The sequence below is a fragment of the Marmota marmota genome, unplaced genomic scaffold (genome assembly GCF_001458135.2).
Source record: "Marmota marmota marmota unplaced genomic scaffold, marMar, whole genome shotgun sequence".
Taxonomy (NCBI): Eukaryota; Metazoa; Chordata; class Mammalia; order Rodentia; family Sciuridae; genus Marmota; species Marmota marmota.
This window is the reverse complement of record NW_026000283.1, coordinates 333912-353782: the sequence shown is the minus strand read 5'-3', so window position 1 is coordinate 353782 and position 19871 is coordinate 333912.

The following is a 19871-nucleotide window of genomic DNA, read 5'->3' as shown; positions in this document are numbered from 1 at the left end:
GTAAATCAATGGATGTGTAACTAATGTGATTCTGCAATCTGTATATGGGGTAATAATGGGAGTTCATAACCCACTTGATTCAAAGTGTGAAATATGATATATCAAGAACTATGTAATGTTTTGAACAACCAACAATAAAAATTTAAAAAAAGACATAATTTGAAGTAAAAAGTCAGGTACTGGGAGAAAATATTTGTAAAATGCATATCTGACAAAGACAACTATTAAGTTACATGTATAGCTGCTACAACTCAATATGAAAGAATAAAAAAACTGAAATGTACAAAAGTTTCCTGGCCAGTTTGGAAAACACCTTATAAAATTAAACATAAAAGTCTCATATGTCTCAACAATCTCACTCCATATTTGCCAAAGTGAGTCAGAATTTTTGATGCACACAAAAAACTGCACATTAAGGGTTAAAGTGGCAATATGCATTATTTCCTCAAACTCAAATCAAATTATATGTCTTTCAATGTGTGAATGGGTAAAAAAACTATAGTGCCATGGAATGTTATGTGTCATTCAAAAAGAACAAATGATTGATTGATACAACTACATGGATGAATCTTAAATGCATTTTGCTAAGTGAAAGCAGCCAAACTACAAATGCTACATATTGTACAAATCAATTTATTTGCTACTCTGGAAAAAACAGAACTACGTAAGAGAGAAAACAGATCTGGTTTTCAGGAGTTGGAAGAGCAACAGAAGTTGATTACAAAGGGAAACACAAGGGCATTTTCAGTTGGTGGAAATATTCTGCATGCTGCTGTGCATACATGACTATGTATTTGTCAAAAGCCATTGTACTGTACATCATGAAGACTGAGTTACTGTATACAGATTTTTAAAGATCATCCAGGATGTCTGGGGAGAGACCCAGGATGGAATACCGACTATGTCAAATTTATCTAACTCTATTGTATTTATCTTTTTTGCAGTAGACAGATAAGAAAGGAGCTGACTTGATAACTTTAGAAAATTAGTTTGTCTTAATATTATTTTAAAGATAAAGACAAAAAGAACTATACACAAACACTGTGCTCTAATAAATATGTTTCTTTCAAGGTTATGGTTTAACAATTTTGAAAGTTCATTACATGTATACTAACGTTGGAAAATAGCAAATGTATTATAAATAGTAAGGGCCAGGTTTCTCTACCAGAGAATTAACAAATAAGGAATGAGGGTGTATTAGTTCTCTATCACTGCCGTGACAAATTACCACAAGCTTAGTGCCTTAAAATTATGTGAATTTATTATCTTACAGTTCTCCCATCCAAGTACGAATCAGGCCTGACCCTTCAGAGCTTTCTAGATCAGACAAGATCAGGCACCTGCAGGATGGTATGACCATGGACTATCTCACAGTTTAGTAGGTAGAATTCCAACAAGGTTCTCAATGGGCTGAAATGAAGGTGTCAGCATGCTGCATTCCTTTCTGTCTGCTATAGGAAAAAAAAATCTGTTTTCTTGTGTTTTCCCACTTCTAGAGGTCACTCATATTTGGTTCATGGCATCCTCCATCAAAATCAGCAGTGTTTCATCCTTCTGTGTCTTTTCTGTACAGTCACATCTCCCTTCTACTTTCTCTTTCTGCCCTCCTGCATAGACCTGTAAGGACTCTTGTGGTGTGATGGGCCCATTCAGAGAACCAAGAGTAATCCCCATATTGTATGATCACCTGATTATGAATCTTAATTCCATCTGCAACCATAATCCTTTTGCTGTGTAAGGTAGCATATTTACCACTTTCAGGAATTAGGAAGTGAATATGTTTTGGGGGGCATCATTCTGCCTACCACAGAATGATGGAATAATAAAATAAACCCTGCATTGCTGGATTGAATTTAGAGACATCAAAGAAAACTCATATTTATTTTAATATTACACATATGGATACAAAATAAAATACAGGCATCTGTATATAAATAGATTTCCTGGTTCTGTCCATCAAGAGGATGTAGCAGTAGCACTTCAGTAGCAGCCAGCAAACCTAGGTCCAGCTCTCAGTTTTTAAATACTATTGTCTAATATAAACAGCTTGGGACCCTTGAAGAAATAGATAGAACTCTAGAACTGGGACAGGGAAGATAGAAGAAAAAACTAGATTTTTTATAGTGACCAGAAGTGGTTTTGAAAAAACACAAGGATAAGGCCATGTCAAAAGGAAACAGGTCCCAACCTGGAAGAGTCCCTAATGGCTAGATGAATTGGAGTAACTCAATAATGATAGTATTATATCTTTAGCTAAAGAATAAGTAAGTCCAAAGTGATAAAAATAAATAATTAAGTAAAGAAATGGGAAAGGGAGAGCACCTCTTCTCTATAGAAGAATTACAATTAAGATAGGTAGAAGAAATAGAGGAATTAGAAAATTACCATTAAAAGAGCAAACTAATACTTTCTGTAACCAAGATTTGCAGATGAATGCTAAAATAAGTGGATGAAACTTGAAGAAGAAATTACATATTCCCAACTCCTTCACATATTATGAATTGTTGCAGGTAAAATATGTTTAATTTTCCTCAGTTTAAGTATTGGATAGACTTACTGATTTGCTTCTAACAGAAATTAAGAACTGTTACCTTGTATGTGTATGTGTTGTTTATTTAACTGAGTACTTAAGTTTCTGAGAAGAGTAAATTCACAGGGAAAGAAACCTAGTAGACATTACCTTGGACAAGGTTAACAACACCATTAGTAATAAATCCTATGTCTATTATATACCCTCTGGCATAATATGCTGAGAAGGGTACTTTGTCTTGAGTAGTCTCCTTAACCATGACCCCAGTCTAATCTTGAGGAAACTTCAGACAAAGCCAAATTGAAGGATATTCTACAATGTTTCTCAAAAGAATCAAGGAGGTGAAAGAAAAGGAACACTGAGGAACTTTTACAGATTGGAGGAGACTAAGGGAAAATGAGAAGTAAGTACAGTGGGGCATTCTGGGTTTGACACTGGTACAGAAAAAGGACATCAGTGGAAATAGTGATGGGTTACAAACAATCTAGTCAACAGTAATGTGCTAATGTTAATTTTTTCATAAATATATGTATCATGGTTATGCAACTTGCCAACATTAAGAGAAACTGGGTGAAATTATATAGTAACTGTAGTATATTTGCAACACTTGATAAATCTAAACTTATTTTGGAATATTTTAAGGGGGCAAAAGTTTTGAACAGATATTTCAAAAGGGCAAATATATGAAAGGACAATACACATGAAAAAAATACACAATATTACTAGCAATGAAAGAAAAGCAAATTAAAACCAAAAAGACATATAAATACACACCCACCTGAGCAGCTCAAGTTAAGAAAATTGTCAACACCAAATGTGGGCAAGATAGTGGAGCAATCAAAATTTCTCTACATTTGGAGTATAAAATTGTACCACTTTGGAAATGGTCCCAGCAATTTCTTCTAAGACTAAATCATCCTATGACCAAGCAATAACACTCCTACATATTTAGTCAATATAAATAAAAACATATGTACAAAAAATTTTGCTTACAAACATTCATTGAAGATTTAATCATAATAACAAAAACTGGAGACAGTCTAGTCGTTTATCAATATAAGAATTGATAAAAAATTTGGTGTACTCATAAAATTGAATACTACTCACAACAATATGGAACCAACTACTCTGGAACATGGAAAAATATGGACAAATCTAAATACTATTATTTTGTGTGAGAGAAATCTCATAAAAATACTGTCATACTAAATTCATTTGAATTTGCAGAACTGATAATATTGATCTATTGTAGGAAAAATCAGAACAGTAGAAAGGGAGAAAAGGAGGGTGGTGCAAGATCAGTGGAGTAGAGGAAGGAAATTGAGGGGGAGAGAAGAAGGTTGGGAAAGGGAAGGGAATACAGAATGAATTTCACAAAATTACGCTATTTACATGTATAAATATACCAGAGTAAATCCCACTTTTACGTATATCTATAATGCACCAACTAAAAAATATAAATAGAAGGAAGACCAGTATAGTGGAGGAAAGGAGATAGGGGAAGGGAGGCAGAGAGGGAAAGAGGGACTGGAATGGAGTAAATTAAATTCTGTGCATATATGATTATTTCATAATGAATCCCACTATGTTAACTCTAATGCACTAAGTAAAGCATTTTTAAAAAAAGGATAAACACGTGGGCATTTGTCAAAACTCTACAATTGTGGATTTAAGACTTTTGCATTTTGTTGTATGTAAATTTAAGATCAGAATAAAATCCATAAGCAAATTCTGAAGAATTTAGGAAGGAATGTATTGATGTCTGCAATTGACTGAGAAATGCATGAACAAATAAAGTGAATTGATGGATGGAAAAATGCCGCAGTCTGGCTGGGCACAATCAGGAGCCACTTGTCAAAAGAAACTAACTTTATTTTTAGAACCACACACGACAAACAAAACAGCCTCTCAGGAAAAATCCTCAGAGCCTCAACTGCCACCACCGGCTTTCCACAAGCCTCTCTCTCCCACACAAGCTTCTCTCCCCCTCCCACAATCCTCCTGCTCTTGAGGCCGATTGGCTGGGTCACATGGGCGGAGCCAAAAAAGTCCCCCAATGAGCAGCTCCGTGGTCTGAAAGGGCAGGGAAACAGCCCAATGAGCATCACCGCAGAGGAGCCAATCAGCTAGATGTTGCTGGGGCCGAGGAGCCAATCAGCTAGATGTTGCTGGGGCCGCTGTGAGCCAATCATCAGCCGGCAGCTGGAAGTTTGCTGGCAGCTAGAAGTTTGCTGGGGCCCCTTCGGCTGTGGCTCTCAACATCTCCCCCTCTCTGTTTAAACAACAAGCATGTGGCTTAGGGACCGTGCCTGCCTTAGGTTGTCCAATAGTACATATGGTCCTTAGGTTGGTACCATTGCAATTGGATCTTACCCGTCACTGACTACCGGTCCAGTATACAGCCACACCTGTGGAGAGGTCTTTGTACCAGCGGGGGGGTGAGGTTCTTTGCCTCACCTCTGTTGGCCCCCAAATTTTAGCTGGACGATCATGACAAGCAGAAGGGAGGAAGATACACCAAGCCAATTGACGGCTCCTTTTGGAAAAATTGTACCACCGATGACATCATCAGCAAAAATACCCCAACACTACCACAAGTCGCTGCACCAACAGATAGTTCACAATGCATACAGGTGAGCTCACAATGTGTCCAGGCAAGTTCTGCAAGCAGTTCAGTGATGGCTATTGTAGAAGCTGTAGATTGGTTTTATCTTTGACTTCACCAGCACTGGGATGAAGATAGGAATTCTGGCAATAATGGCTAAAGAAAAAATTATGTAACATTACAGAAGGCACTAAAAGAAAACAATTTTCTTAACAATTTACATTATCTTTAAGAGAATTATTAAATATAATGAAAAGGAAAGGTGAAAGTAAACAAACAGATCTGTTAACCTTCTTTTGTGTTCACATATTAAAACAATCTTTAACAGCTGTTTACCCAATTAAATTAAACCATTTAAATCACGTGAATTAAAAAAAAATATTTGGATCCATTTTATCATGAGCGCTCATCATATATGATATATGGACATACATACATTCAAACATATAACACAAAACACAAGTGTGCACACATAATATAATACATACAACACATAACATTATAGTAAAGGCCTTATAACTTTTTACAGGTGAAATCTCCATTGCAATGTTTAAAAACTCTATAGTCAAAAAATAGAACTGATCAGCAAAACATTAACCTAGGTCTGTATGAGCTCAAAAAACAAAATAGAACTTCATGATATGGCAAAGGGCAATAATAAAATAGATATTGAAAAAAGCATCCTGGTTCTGTTGCAGATGTAAGAATAGCCAAACTGGAGTTTTGGATATCAGTTGTTATGGATTTGAGCCAAATCATCTTCTTTTTGGTCTGTAGAAATCGCTTTAGTTAATCTTTCTGGAATCCAAATCGGCTGCTGTTCTCCCTGTGGAAACACATAAACAGACCCCCGACTCCAGACAATCACTGGGTCAGGACCTTGGTTAATCTCTCTGGAATCCAAATCGGCTGCTGTTCTCCCTGTGGAAACACACAAACAGACCCCCGACTCCAGACAATTACTGGGTCAGGACCTTTCCATTGTCCTGTTAGAATATCCTTCCAAAGTACCTTGGGCTTATGTACATTTTTTGGACACATATGCCTTTCCGCAGCACTAAGTCCTGATGAATCCAAATTTAAAAAGTTTAGAGTAAAAAGGGTTATTTTAAGTTTATCTTTGGGGAATATATACCCCTTCCCAATTCCTTCTTTTTGCTTTAATAAGTACATTTTAATAGTTTGATGAGCTCTTTCAACTATGCCTTGTCCCTGTGGATTGTATGGGATTCCTGTTATATGAGTAATGCCAAATGTTGAGCAAAATTGTTTAAAAGAGGTAGAAGTATAACCAGGGGCATTATCTGTTTTTAACTGTTTTGGAACACCCACAGTGGCAAAATTTTGTAAGCAATGAGCTATAACATCTTTAGTTTTTTCTCCGGCATGAAGGGAGCCCATCAAAAATCCAGAAGAAGTATCAACTGTAACATGCAAATATTTTAATTTTCCAAATTCTGGCAAGTGTGTGACGTCCATCTGCCAAATATGGTTAGGTATCAATCCTCTAGGATTGACTCCAAGATTAACTTGTGGTAAAAAGGTCACACAATTTTGACATTGTTTTATTATTTGTCTAGCTTGTTCCTTAGTTATTTTAAAACGCTTTTGTAAAGTATTAGCATTGACATGGAACTTTTTATGAAAATTTATAGCTTCTTCTAGTGTAGAGAAAATATGTATGTCATGTGTAGTTTTATCTGCTAAATCATTGCCCAAACTAAGGGCTCCAGGCAATCCTGTATGTGCCCTGATATGTCCTATAAAGAATGGATCTTTTCTGTCCCAGATTAGACTTTGTATAGTGGAAAGCAAAGAGAAAACAGTAGAAGAAGGGGAAATCCTACCAGCATCTTCAAGAGATACTATAGCATTAACTACATACTGACTATCAGAAAATAAATTAAATACAGAATCTTTAAACATCACAAAAGCTTGTAAAACTGCATTAAGCTCTACCTTTTGAGCTGATTGTTTGGGTACTAAAAATGTAAAAGTTTGATCAGGGGTAACTACTGCTGCTGTACCATTATTTGACCCATCAGTGAATATATTTGGAGCATTCATGATAGGTGTTTTTCTTGTCATTTTTGGAAAAATTACAGGATGCAATGACCAAAAAGACAATAAAGGATTAGATGGTAAGTGGTTATCAAATGAAACATTAGATTTGCACATGATTATTGCCCAAGTATTTAACTCATTAGCTAACTCATCAATTTGATTCATAGTATATGGAGTAATAATTTTATTGGGAGAAATTCCAAACACTCCCTTTGCTGCTTTTATTCCTTTGAGTATTAATTGTCCTACAGCCTCAGGATACCTAGTAAGAATAGTGTTAGGAGAATAAGATAAATGTATCCATAATAATGGACCTTCTTGCCAAAATACTCCTGTAGGAATATTTTTTGTTGGTAGTACAATAAATAATAAAGGCAAACTTATATCAATTCTATCCAAATGCATATTTTCCATATATGTTTCAATGATTTTTAATGCCTTTCTTGCTTCAGGCGTTAACATTCGGGGTGAATTTGGATCTGATGGACCTTTTAGGATATCAAATAAAGGTCCCAACTCTCCTGTTGGTATACCTAAATAAGGCCTTATCCAATTTATGTCTCCTAATAACTTTTGAAAGTCATTAAGTGATTTGAGTTGATCTACTCGTATTTGAATTTTTGGTGGACGGACCATGGTTGAGGATAATAGAACTCCTAAATAATTAATTGGAAAATTTAATTGTACTTTATCTATTGCTATCTCTAGATTATAATTTTTTAATAAGTTTGTAAGTGTGGCATAACATTCTAGCAATGTGTTTTTATCTTTGTGTGCTAATAATACATCATCCATATAGTGAAATATTTGTAGTTCAGGATTTTGATTTCTAAGTGGCTGGATTACTTTGTTAACATAAATTTGACACATAGTTGGGCTGTTAGCCATCCCTTGAGGGAGTACTTTCCATTCATATCTCTGATCAGGACCTTCATGATTCAGTGCAGGGATAGTAAATGCAAAACGTGGACTATCCTCAGGATGAATTGGAATTGAAAAAAAACAATCTTTAATATCTATAACTAAAACATACCAGGTTTTTGGCAAAGCAGACAATTGAGGAATCCCTGATTGAGCAGGTCCCATAATAACCATCTCATTATTAATGGCTCTTAAATCTTGCAATAATCTCCATTTACCAGATTTCTTTTTGATGACAAAAATGGGAGTATTATGGGGAGATACAGAAGGTTGTATATGTCCTTCTGCTAATTGTTGTTTGACCAGGTCATGGGCTGCTTGTATCTTTTCTTTAGTCAGGGGCCACTGAGGAACCCATACTGGTCTTTCTGATTTCCAAGTAATTTTTATTGTCTCAGTGGCCCTTTCTGAAAATCCAACCCATGTCTGTCTGTTCCTTGATCTATTTGTATTGGTGCTGCTATACCTTGTTCTTGTTTTTCTAATCTTTTTCCTTTCCTAAAACCTTGTCTAGTCATAATAGTGGGTGCATTTTGGTTGATGTTATTTGTTAATGTCAAACCTAATTGATCTAGGACATCTCGTCCCCATAAATTTACGGGAAGATGATCCAATACATATGGCTGTATAGTTCCTTCACATCCTTCAGGATCCTTCCAATCTAATACCATTGCACTTCTATGGGGATTAGTCGCCACTCCTAGGCCTCGAAGCGTTTGAGTGGCTTGTTGTAATGGCCAATGTTTTGGCCATTCTTGACGAGAGATGATGCTAAGGTCTGCACCTGTATCCAGTAGCCCATTAAATTCATGTCCTTGAATATTTAGTTTTAGCATGGGGCGAGAATCTAAATTTAAAGAAAGCATAGCCCAATCTACACCTGTGGAGCCTAATCCCTTGGAACCTCTTTCTACAGTACGACTGGAAAATTTATCATGTAGGCTGGGTATTATTAGTAACTGTGCTATTCTATCTCCTGGTGAAATTACTGATATACCCTTTGGAGAACTGGCTATAATTTTTATTTCACCTTCATAATCGGGATCAATTACCCCAGGACTTATCATAAGTCCTTTTAGAGTAGAAGAGCTGCGTCCCAATAATAAGCCTACTGTTCCTTTGGGAAGAGGTCCTTTCACCCCTGTGGGAATGATTTGAACTCCCATCTCTGGAGTTAGTACTGCTCTGGCGGAGGCGCAGATGTCCAACCCTGCGCTCCCTCTGGTTTGTCTGATGAGGGATCTGATGGACAATGTGTCCTGGGCACTACCCTGATGGGGTTGCTGGGTTCCTCCAGTGCTCCGTATATTTGTGGTTTTGGGCCCCGGAGCATTGGGCCCCCCTGTCCATTTTTTGGCAATGGAGCCCGATGCCTTTCTCCACGATATCGTGGATAAACACCTGGTCCTTGTTCGTTTTTTGATAATGGAGTACCCTCTATGGTGGTTTGAGAACGGCATTCATTAGCCCAATGTCTCCCTCTACGGCATCGTGGGCAAATACCTGGTATTCTACTCCTTTGATACCTAGTTTTGTTAAACCCTCCTCCAATGGGGCAATTCCTTTTAAAATGTCCTGTTTGTTCACAATTGTAGCATGTTCTTGGCCTGGCATCTAAAGCCTGTTTTACTGCAGCTGCCACAATTTGCCCTTGTTCATTAATGTCTCTGGCATCTAAAGCCTGTTTTACTGCAGCTGCCACGACTTGCTCTTGTTCATTAATGTCTCTACATAATTTAATATATGTGTTTAAATCTTCATGTTTCCATGGTCTAATGATATCTCTGCACCAACGATTCGCTTGCTCATAAGCCAGGTGTTTTAGTAATGGCATTGCTTGTTCTGTATTCCCAAAAACTCTGGTAGCTGTTTGAATAAGCCTATCTACAAATTCAGCATAAGGTTCATTAGCTCCTTGTATTACCTTAGATAATTGACCTTGTAAACCTCCATGTCCTTGTAAAGTCTTCCATGCCTTAATTGCATCTGCAGCAATTTGTGCGTATACACCAGGATCATATGCAATTTGTTGCTGCTGATCCTCATAAGGTCCCTTTCCTAACAACATATCTAGATTTCTCTGAGGATAACCAGCTGCTGCATTTCGCCTAGCCGTCTCCTTGCAAAATTCCTCATTGGCAACCTTCCATAACAGGTATTGTCCTCCATTTAGCACAGCTTTACACATATTAGCCCAATCTGCTGGCGTCATGTTCAAGTTGTTAATGGATTCGACCATGCTTACAGTGAAGGGTGCTTGAGGACCATAGGTTGTTACAGCCTCTTTTAGCTGCTTCACTGTTTTGAAATTTAAAACTTGGTAAAATCGCTGCCCTCCTGCCTCAAATACAGGGCATGTTAATATTTGAGATCTTGTCTCAGGATCCCAACTATCAACTGCGGGGGTTGGGGACCTCCCAGCATATGGAGGTGGCCTTGTTAGTTGGACACTTACGTCCTCTGGTGATAGAAAGGTGTTAGTAGCAGTCTCCTGTTGTAACTTTCCCCCTGATGGCTTTTTCTGTTTTACACTTTCTTTCTCTGTCTGACTAGCTTGAGAGGCCTTCTCTTTTACTTGAATCTTTTCCTCTGTCTGACTAACTTGAGAGACCTTCTCTTTTACTTGAATCATTATGTCTTCTTCTTCCTCTACCATTGTCTGAACTGAAGGCTTTGGACTAAGCAAACAAGATATGAACGTCCACAATGGCAATGTGCCAACTGGCAGAGTCCCTGGGCTTTTCTTTTCTATTCTTTTTAAATCTTCACCATGATGGTTCCATTGTGATATATTTAACAACTCCTCCTTAAAAAGCCATGGGCTACATTTTTGTATTGTATCAACGTATGCCCTGATTGTTCTTGATTTTACTGAGATGCCTCCTTCCTCTAACAATTTACTTAACACTCTTTCAGTTTGTTTTTTACTAATTTCTGATCCCGTATTTCTACTATAATACAACTCAACAAGATAACGCCTAACAAAACTGAAACTGAGTGAAACAAAATTGGAACAACACAAAATCATTATAATAGCCTCCTGAAATGTCCATCCGTCCTTTCTCCCTATCTGTTCCTCAGATGTGAGCGGTTTTTCTTCCATCTTACACATCTCCAGGGACAGGCAACTTAAAACAAAAGTGAAACAAAATAACAAAAGAAGAATCTTAAAATGGCTACCCATCCTCTTGCCCTGCCCTCAGGGGCGAGCAGTTCACTTACCCTCAGTCGCTCCCCGTGCGAGCCACCAAATGCCGCAGTCTGGCTGGGCACAATCAGGAGCCACTTGTCAAAAGAAACTAACTTTATTTTTAGAACCACACACGCCAAACAAAACAGCCTCTCAGGAAAAATCCTCAGAGCCTCAACTGCCACCACCGGCTTTCCACAAGCCTCTCTCTCCCACACAAGCTTCTCTCCACCTCCCACAATCCTCCTGCTCTTGAGGCCGATTGGCTGGGTCACGTGGGCGGAGCCAAAAAAGTCCCCCAATGAGCAGCTCCGTGGTCTGAAAGGGCAGGGAAACAGCCCAATGAGCATCACCGCAGAGGAGCCAATCAGCTAGATGTTGCTGGGGCCGAGGAGCCAATCAGCTAGATGTTGCTGGGGCCGCTGTGAGCCAATCATCAGCCGGCAGCTGGAAGTTTGCTGGCAGCTGGAAGTTTGATGGGGCCCCTTCGGCTGTGGCTCTCAACAGAAAAAGGAATGGATCAACTGGGGAATATTAGATGATGCAAGTATAGTATAGTGTTAATGGTAGAATTTAGGTTATGTATTTACAAGTGTTCATTTAAAATATTTTCAAATTTTCTATGATTATGAAGACCCTTATAAAAATTTTGGAAATAACATCAGTTGTTAAATGATCAATTTCTACTGAATAATGTCCATGAAACATAAAGTAAATAATACTCTCTTTTTGGGGGTACCGGGTATTGAATGCAGAGATGCTTAACCATTGATGCTAGACCTTTTTTATTTTTTATTTTGAGACAGGGTTTCACTAAGTTACTTAAGGGCCTCACTAAATTGCTGAGGCTGGCTTTGAATTTGTGATCCTTGTGCATATGCCTCCTGAGCTACTGGGATTATAGGTGTGTACCACCACTCCTGGCTGCTCTTTTTTTTTAAGAGTCCATTTTGGGAAGATTACTATCAAAATAGATTAAAATAAAATCTAATACTTAAAAACTGGTAAAAATAGAATCAAGAAAACACATGAGCCAGGAAATATCTATTAGCTGGGTGTAAAAGTTTAGTGCCTCCTCAGTGACTGAAGGGGATGGGATTTGAAGGGGGTAAAAACTTAAATGGTAGCAATAGTCATTATGGTAGTTAAGCATTGTTCAGTGGATACTGCTGTGGGTAAGTCAATTGGCCTATCTTGAGAAAGAAACAACTTCATCACCCAAATTATTGAATGGGTAAAATCAATTAGATGGTGTTGAGATGATGACAGCTATTTAAGAGGTAGAAGAAGGACTAGAGTGGCACATAAGCAAAGGCTGTACTTGGTTGCTGTCACCCTCAGAATCTCAGCATTATGTCTCAGAGTCCCAGGAAGATCACCAGAAACATTGGAAACATTGCAAATACAGGGAACTCAAAATGGATACTCCCACATCGTAGGAGAACAAGTTCATGGTGCTGACTAAAATTTGCTTTTTCCTCACTGGGCATGCTCTAGAATACTGCTTCTCAAAGGGGGACATTCTGAACATTAGGGGGTCTTTGGGAAGTCATGGACTCATTTTGGTTGCCCTAATACTCAGGAGGTTCTACTGACATTGAGTGGATGGGGACTAGTGATGCTGGTTGTCCTAAAGTATATGAAATAATTCTATATAATGAACAATTGTCCTGTATTCCATATAGCTTTAAAACATTCCAGTGAACTTTATTAAGATAGGTGAGAAAAACTGTTTATGTTCATCTGAATCTTGTCTGGTATTAACAGCAGCTTTTTCCTACTTATTTCCTTTTTATGTTTTCCTTTCTTATTTGGAATGGCTCCCAATCTTCTTAAATATAAACTTATTTATTATAAATTCACACAATCATGTATTTCATTATATTGTTGGATGCAATCGTGCCCTTGCATTTATATATTGAAATATGTGTCATTTTATTGTAAATTACTTTCCTTTCATTCCTCATTTATATTTGTTAGATGACTATACTGATATTTTGAAATTATGCATGTAGGTAGGTTATATTATGTATGAACTTCATTTCAGGATAGTGAAGAGTGAGTCACAAAATATTTGTTATTAAGAGGGAGTATTAGGTCTCACAGGAATGAGAACTACTGATGTAGAGCTAAGAATGAAAGCTGAATATGAATAATAAGTAAGGCTTGAGGTTGTTAGAATTGTGGTTCATTATTACTATAGTAGGTGGAACAAATCTTCAGTGTGAGTGAGCCACAGGAGCTGAAACTTTCTGCCTGAGAAGAATCATTACTAGTGTGTGTCAGGTACTTTTCATCAGTACGTCAATTTATCTTCACAACAATCCTGTAAGATAGGTTCTATTATTATCCCCATTTTTCAGATGAGGTAATTGGACCTCAGAAAGATGAAGCGAGTTATCTAAATCCTCTTAGTTAGTGAGTGGCAGAGCCTACAATAGAACTTAAGGTCTGCTGTTTGATACGAAATCCACATGTTTTCATATTATCCTGCTCAGTCTCTTGAAAAGAAAGCTGTAGAAGAAAATGCTAGACATCTCCATCCCTATTCAGAGAAATCATCCTGTGAGGATCCATGAGTGAGGATATTTCAGCATGTGTCAAGTGCTTCAAGCTGAGCTAAGAAATCAGAAAAAAAAAGTATCATAGGAGACCCTTGCCCTCAATGAATTTCTAATATAATTGGATATGGAAGATGTATAATAAGCACAGGCTTACTTAGAAGAAGAGAAAATAGTAGCTGAACGAATAGCATGTGTGTGTGTGTGTGTGTGTGTGTGCTCCCATTGTGTCCCATGTATGTCTGAAGGAAAACTCAATGAGTGCTTATTATGTACATGGTAAAAATCAATCCCAGAAAGATACTGAAGACAGTGAAATCCTGGGACAGGGAACCAGTCTTTGGGGAAGAAGGAGAGGAAGGCACCAAAACATAGATGAAAGGGCATCCTTATTTATCTGAGGCCGAAGGTCCACAGGTAAAGGGTACTGCAACATAAAAGAAAAGAGAAATCCAGACTAGGAAGACATCTGGCAGATGTACTGTGCAAAGGCCAGGATGAGGTCATCCTTACCCATTGAGCAAGAGTCAAGAGAGGAGGGAGTAAGTTAAGAAGCCAAGGAGACTAGAAAAGGTTTGGAATACAGCCATTCATGTGGGCATGAATACAGCCAAAAAATCAACAATAGATGAATAAAAGATTGTGGAGCTGCCTGCAGGGCTCCAGTGAAGTTAAGCTGCTGGGATTTATGCATTTGTTGATTATCCACTTTGTGCACTACCCATAGTAAATATTCAACCCCAGGCAGCCGTCTCTGCACCATCCCTACTCTCAGCCCCCCAGCCAATGTTCTGTCTCATTTATTCCTAAGTTGTGAGCAATCTGAGCAACAAATTATGAAGACAGAGCATACACACATAGGGTTTGCTGTTATAATCAAAATTTACAACAAAATTAATCTGACACATATTTAATGATATGCATAATTGTTATTGTGCTGGGTGGCACTTAGGCATAAATTGTAAACAGTTCACATAAATGCCTGTAATTAGAATTACTTCCAAACAGTTAAACCAAATTCTTAGTTTCTTTCCTGAGTTTGTCAGCCCTTGTGTATCCCTCATCTGCACCCACGTCAGCAGTGCAGTTATTGAGTTGGCGTTAATCACCACCTTCATCAAGCACTTGTTATGTTAGAGGAAAAAAATCTGGGGTCTCTTTGCCCAACAGCTACCTCTGGCTGTCACTCAAAAGGCCCTCTCATCTGGAGTGCCCATCAAGAGCCAGTATTTGCACACCCTGTTCTCTGTCACCATCAAAGGCTACCCCCTACTCTTTCCAGAGGGATGTTGGAAGGAGTCAGAGGGGTAACCCTTGGTTAGTGGTGGCAACAGGGGAGAAGAAAACTTGACTCTGAATCTTCATAACTGGAACTCCAGGAGCAGGTAGATGACAGGGTAAGGGAAATTGACTGAATTCATTATGCAAGCCCCTCTCCCTACCTCCATCCCATGAAATGACTAATAAGGTCCTCTTCACGGTGTCTTTAAGGGGATAGATTCCCACTAAAAAGAAACCCTGTTCCAGCCTAAACCTCAACACGTTCCTCTCTCCATTCAATGGTAGTGTTGCCTGAAATGCTTTTAAATTCCAGAAATGTGTTGCTTTTATTTTGCCATTAAAAATAAATGGCTTCAAAAATCCCAAGAAAGCCATCATATACACTGGAATATGTACCAGTAGGCTAAGCCATACAGTGAGATAGAGAGACCTGGATGCCCCAACTTGCTGGCAGTGAGAGTTTGGTATTTACCCTCTCTGAACCTCAATTTCCTCATCTGTAAAATGGTGATAACAATAGTATCTATCTCATAGAGCTGTTGTGAAGATTTTATGAGATCATGCATATAAAACATTACCACACGGCTTGAAATGGTCATTGACTATTAGATGCATTCATTCTTATAGCGGCTATTGTTGCTTTTTAGCGGTAGTCTTGGCTGCCTCATTAATGTGCTGTCCTTCCAAGTGTTTACTTCTGTAGGAAGCAGAACTGCAGGAAATGAATGTATGAAATGCTGGTGGTGAAATCTGGACAGCGGAGCCACAGATGACCTTAAATCAAACAGAACAGCACAGATGGCTCAGACCCTCATCTATATTCCATTTTGATAGAGGCAGGTTGGTGCTGACCCGGAACATGGCACAGCCTGGCACTTAGAGGAGGCCTAAGCCACACCAGATGAAAATAATCATCAAAAACATTCATTTAATTGCCAAAACTGTAATCTCTGAACCCTCAGTGCAAGGCCCTTGGGAGACGAGTCATATATGCAAGATATTTTAGAACGAGAGACAGAGCATGTGAGTTAACATGAACAACAAGTACAACAAGGACTAATGAAGGGGTATCCTCTACAGTGGTAGCAACCAGGGTGAAGGAAATACTCTCCTCTGCTTGCGAGGTTTAGGAGAGCTGCTTTTCCAAGAAAGTTTTGAAGTGAGTGTGTATAAATGCTAAATCACATGCTATATGTAAAAAATCCAGTGTCAATTGAGAGGCATTTTCCCATACAGCTCTTACAACTGAAATTCTGACCTTACTTTGTGTGCCTCCTAAAATGATATGGATTCTGTGGCCAATATTTCAGTTACCATGAACTAAATAAACAATTGAACTATGTTCATGAATTCTGTGGCTCGGGAATCTAGACAGGTCACAGTGGGAATGGCTTATCTCTATCGCACAATGTCTGGGACCTCAGCTTGGAAAACCTTTTGATTGGAGAGGACTTGACAGCAAGTTATGGGGTCATCTAGAGGCATCTACACTCATATATCTGACAATTTATGCTGGTGGTTGCTTTTAATCCATTAGTGCCCTGGTCATGCTATATTGGTCAAAACCATTACAAAACTTCCATTTTCAAAGGGAGGGGACATAGATTCCACATCTCAGTAGGAAGACTATCAAAGAATTTGCAGAGATTATGTAGACCCTATAAGATCTTTAAGGGCATTACTTTTGTCTCCCCAGAAATGGAAAACATCACATGGCCTCTCCATGTGATTTGCTCACAGTATGGTGACTTCAGGATAATCAGACTTCTTACAAGGTATTCCAATGCTACAAAAGTAAGTTTACTGAAAACAAGGCAAAAGTGACAGCACTTTCTACAGTCCAGTCTTGGAAGTCACTTCCTCTATTCTGAATTCTACTACTGTGACCAGGATACCCTGTTGGCACCCATGTTATTCTCCATTGGTTCAAGTAGTCACTAGTACGTTGGGATTTAAAGAGGAGGACTTTCATCCCACCTATTGATGGGAAGAATATTAATAAATTTGTAAATGGTAGCCACCAATCTATCAAACCATGACCATTAACTACCCACTTATTGACTAACCAGGGGGTAAGAATTCTAAAGATATTTTCTCATTCATTTGTTCATCAAATTTATATTGAATGCTTACCATGGGTCAGACACAGAAATTCTGAGAGCCAAACATGAAAAACATTAAGTATACCCATGATTACACAGTTACCACTTTGCTAAATGATAAGAAGAATGAGGATATATTAAAATGGAGCCTAACCAGGTGGGGGTAGGCTGTGAAGGTAATTTAGATGAGGTGGCCAGGAAAGGTCTATCTGGTGTTAAAGTAAAGGAGATAGAAGAAGAAGAAGAAGAAGAAGAAGAAGAAGAAGAAGAAGAAGCAGCAAACTATCAAGTTCTGAGGAGAACTTGATATTCTAAGCAGTGAGAATGTCAAAATCAAACAGTATAAGGCACAAAAGGATTTGCGTATTGAAGAAAGAAAGAAACAAAAAAACCCCAATAAAACAAAAAACAAAGGCTTCCAGGGCTGGAGTCATAGCTCAGTGGTAGAGCACTTACTTGCCTAGCATGTGTGAGGCACTGGGTTTGATTCTCAGCACTGCATATAAATAAATAAAATAAAGGTCTATCAACAACTAAAAATATATTTTACAAAAAGGATTCCAATGTAGACAGTAGACATAGAATCATGGTACATGATAATGTTAGACTGGTAGATAGTGGCTGAACTCAGCAGTTTAATAAGTTCATTCTCCTTTAGTTTGCCTTCTTTTCTAATTAAGCACTGCCTCATTTACTTTCACACTTTGTTTTTGGACTGGAGATTGAACCCAGGGGCAATTAACCCCTGAGCCACATCACCAACCTTTTTTATATTTTAGTTAGAGACAGGGTCTTGCTGAGCTGCTTAGGGCCTCTCTAAGCTGCTGAGGCTGGCTTTGAACTCATGATCCTTCTGCCTCAGGCTCCCAAGTTGCTGGGATCACAGGCATGAGCCACAGTACCAGGCTACTTTCACAACATTTGTTGTTGTCAGAAGACTTTAAGGATGTTTTTCTTATGTGAGAAAAACATAAGAAGTAGATAAAGAGAGAAACAAATGTGGTTCTTGCAGAAAAGGTAAGGTGGGTCTAGTCTGGTGACATTGTTTGAGCTGTCATTAAAAGCCAGATGTTGGGCACAGCATCCACAGTTTCCACAAAGCTGCTCAGTCAACGAACATATGAAAACCTTGGTGTCGAGCTTGTGTTTTGCTTGCCAACAATGGTAGTAAACTGAGATCCTGGCAAAACTGAGAAACTCAGAAACTTGGCACCTATTTTTCTAGCATCTGCTTTCAGCCGTCAGACCTTTTCCAGTTTTTCAGATACCTCTCTGGTCCATACTATTTTACTATATCAATGTAGTAAAGGGTCCAATGACATCCAACAGTGATGATGATAACTATTAAAATAATAATTAGCACATATTAAATACCTCTCATGTGCCAAGAGTTTTACACATATTATCTCTTTTAATCCTCCTAACAGCCTTGGGAGGTAAGGTAGTACTAGTATTTCCATTTTACACATGAGAGACTTGAAGATCAGGGAGGCTAAGTTCCTTGGCTAAAATCACGGAGCTGATACATAGAAACTAGTCTGAGTGATGATTCCACTCTTTTAGGTGCTATTGAATACTGAAACTCTTCCAGACAGCACAGAATATAATTAGGCACCTGAAAACTTTGCATATGCAGTGCCCCTAAAGGTGAATATTTACCTAATTTTTCATTTTAATCCAGACGCCTGGCTTCATATAGGCTAAATTGAACTGTTGCTTGTGTAAAAAGTATTTACCCTTTCTCAAGGCATTACCTTCATAACATAATTAAGATTAAAAAAAACAATTTCTTATTTGCATGTTGGTTTAAGAGTTTAAGTCCCTAAACTAACACAAACCACCATTTTGAGCTTTAGCTATCCTTGGAGAGAATGGAATGTAAATCAGCCTCCTTAAATACTTTGAATTAAGTGATATGCAGAGAACAGCTTGCCTCTAATGGATATCCTTACTTGATCTCAATAGGGCCCTGTCTCAGGTATTAAAAAGAAGAAACCCAATTAGCTCTAATTGCTGCTCTCAATGGACATGTTGCCTTCTCATTGGCAGATGGCAGCTTCTGCCATGGAGGAACAAATGCCTCTAGAATTTCCAGGTGGATTATCCCTCCCTTTTTTTCACCCTCACACTTCTTTTCTCCACAGTGTATCATACAACTCACACACCCCTAAGATCTACAAATTCAGAGTTAGGAATGATCTCCTCAAAGGAAGGCAATCAATCCTATTCCCAGCAGGTCAGGTGACTTCATCTTTCTCTTGTTTGGTTTAGTTGAACAAACATTAACTAGGTGCAGGGTCTATGTCTGATCTTGTATAGGTGGTCCAGTGGTTAGAATGAAGACTTTTCAAGATGTGTTCACATCAACTTTGTTCTTTTTGTGCCCAGAAGAGTATTATATGCATACAGAATGTGTTTATCTTTTTTTTTTTGTACCAAGTATTGAACTCATCCCTAGCTCTTTTTAATTTTTTTTTTTAATTTAGAGACATGGTCTCAATGAATTACTTAGGGCCTAGTTGCTGAGGCTCACTTTAAAGTTACCATCCTCCTGCCTCAGCCTCCTGAGCTGCTGGGATTACAGGCATGCATCATGATGTCCTGCTACACTTAAATT